This window comes from Cornus florida, unplaced genomic scaffold, assembly GCF_030987335.1.
Source record: "Cornus florida cultivar Cherokee Brave unplaced genomic scaffold, ASM3098733v1 CherokeeBrave_3.0.0_Hap2_scaffold_2, whole genome shotgun sequence".
Taxonomy (NCBI): Eukaryota; Viridiplantae; Streptophyta; class Magnoliopsida; order Cornales; family Cornaceae; genus Cornus; species Cornus florida.
In genome coordinates, this window is record NW_026775693.1 from 90,001 (window position 1) to 92,500 (window position 2,500).

Below are 2,500 nucleotides of genomic sequence, written 5' to 3' on the forward strand. Positions count from 1 at the left end.
CAAACTCCAAACTTTATTTTTTAGCATACAATGCCCACGTGCACGCAGGGGTGCTTGAGCATGCGGGAGAGGAGCCATAATGGGCAACATTGACTCGGGGGACCTCCAAATCGAAATCCGTCTCGAGCAAAACACTTCTTAAGCTTCTAGGAAGCTCCCATAAAACTTCCAAACCCAAACTCCAAACTTTATTTTTTAGCATACAATGCCCACGTGCACGCCGGGGTGCTTGAGCGTGCGGGCGAGGAGCCGTAATGGGCAAAATTAACACGGGGGACCTTCAAATCGAAATCCGTCTCGAGCAAAGCACTTCTTAGGCTTCTAGGAAGCTCCCATCAAATTTACAAACCCAAACTCCAAACTTCATTTTTTAGCACACAATGCCCACGTGCACGCGGGGGTGCTTAAGCGTGCGGGCGAGGAGTCATAATGGGCAAAATTAACTCGGGGGACCTCCAAATCGAAATCCGTCTCGAGCAAAGCACTTCTTAGGCTTCTAGGAAGCTCCCATAAAATTTCCAAACCCAAACTCCAAACTTCATTTTTTAGCATACAATGCCCCCGTGCACGCGGGGGTGCTTGAGCGTGCGGGGGAGGAGTCATAATGGGCAAAACTAACTCGGGGGACCTCCAAATCGAAATCCGTCTCGAGCAAAACACTTCTTAGGCTTCTAGGAAGCTCCCATAAAATTTCCGAACCCAAACTCCAAACTTCATTTTTTAGCATACGATGCCCACGTGCACGCCGGGGTGCTTGAGCGTGCGGGCGAGGAGTCATAATGGGCAAAAACTAACTCGTGGGATCTCCAAATCAAAATCCGTCTCGAGCAAAGCATTTCTTAGGCTTCTAGGAAGCTCCCATAAAATTTCCGAACCCAAACTCCAAACTTCATTTTTTAGCATACGATGCCCACGTGCACGCCGGGGTGCACGAGCGTGCGGGCGAGGAGTCGTAATGGGCAAAATTAACTCGGGGGACCTCCAAATCGAAATCCGTCTCGAGCAAAGCATTTCTTAGGCTTCTAGGAAGTTCCCGTAAAATTTTCAAACCCAAACTCCAAACTTCATTTTTTAGCATACGATGCCCACGTGCGCGCCGGTGTGCACGTCGGGGTGCTTGAGCGTGCGCGCGAGGAGCCGTAATTGGCAAAATTAACACGGCGGAAATCTAAATCGAAATCCGTCTCGAGCAAAGCACTTCTTAGTCTTCTAGGAAGCTCCCATAAAATTTTCAAACCCAAACTCCAAACTTCATTTTTTAGCATACGATGCCCACGTGCACGCCGGTGTGCACGAGCATGCGGGCGAGGAGTCGTAATGGGCAAAATTAACTCGGGGGACCTCCAAATCGAAATCCGTCTCGAGCAAAGCATTTCTTAGGCTTCTAGGAAGTTCCCGTAAAATTTTCAAACCCAAACTCCAAACTTCATTTTTTAGCATACGATGCCCACGTGCGCGCCGGTGTGCACGTCGGGGTGCTTGAGCGTGCGCGCGAGGAGCCGTAATTGGCAAAATTAACACGGCGGAAATCTAAATCGAAATCCGTCTCGAGCAAAGCATTTCTTAGGCTTCTAGGAAGCTCCCATAAGATTTCTGAACCCAAACTCCAAACTTCATTTTTTAGCATACGATGCCCACGTGCACGCCGGTGTGCACGAGCATGCGGGCGAGGAGTCATAAAGGGCAAACTTAACTCGGGGGACCTCCAAATCGAAATCCGTCTCGAGCAAAGCATTTCTTAGGCTTCTAGGAAGCTCCCATAAAATTTTCAAACCCAAACTCCAAACTTCAATTTTAGCATACCATGCCCACGTGCACGTCGGGGTGCACGAGCGTGCGGGCGAGGAGTCATAATGGGTAAAATTAACCCGGGGGACCTCCAAATCGAAATCCGTCTCGAGCAAAGCACTTCTTAGTCTTCTAGGAAGCTCCCATAAAATTTTCAAACCCAAACTCCAAACTTCATTTTTTAGCATACGATGCCCACGTGCACGTCGGGGTGCACGAGCGTGCGGGCGAGGAGTCATAATGGGCAAAATTAACTCGGGGGACCTCCAAATCGAAATCCGTCTCGAGCAAAGCATTTCTTAGTCTTCTAGGAAGCTCCCATAAAATTTTCAAACCCAAACTCCAAACTTCATTTTTTAGCATACGATGCCCACGTGCACGTCGGGGTGCACGAGCGTGCGGACGAGGAGTCATAATGGGCAAAATTAACTCGGGGGACCTCCAAATCGAAATTCGTCTCGAGCAAAGCATTTCTTAGGCTTCTAGGAAGCTCGCATAAAATTTTCAAACCCAAACTCCAAACTTCATTTTTTAGCATACGATGACCACGTGCACGCCGGGGTGCTTGAGCGTGCGGGCGAGGAGTCATAATGGGCCAAAACTAACTCGTGGGACCTCCAAATCAAAATCCGTCTCGAGCAAAGCATTTCTTAGGCTTCTAGGAAGCTCCCATAAAATTTCCGAACCCAAACTCCACACTTCATTTTTTAGC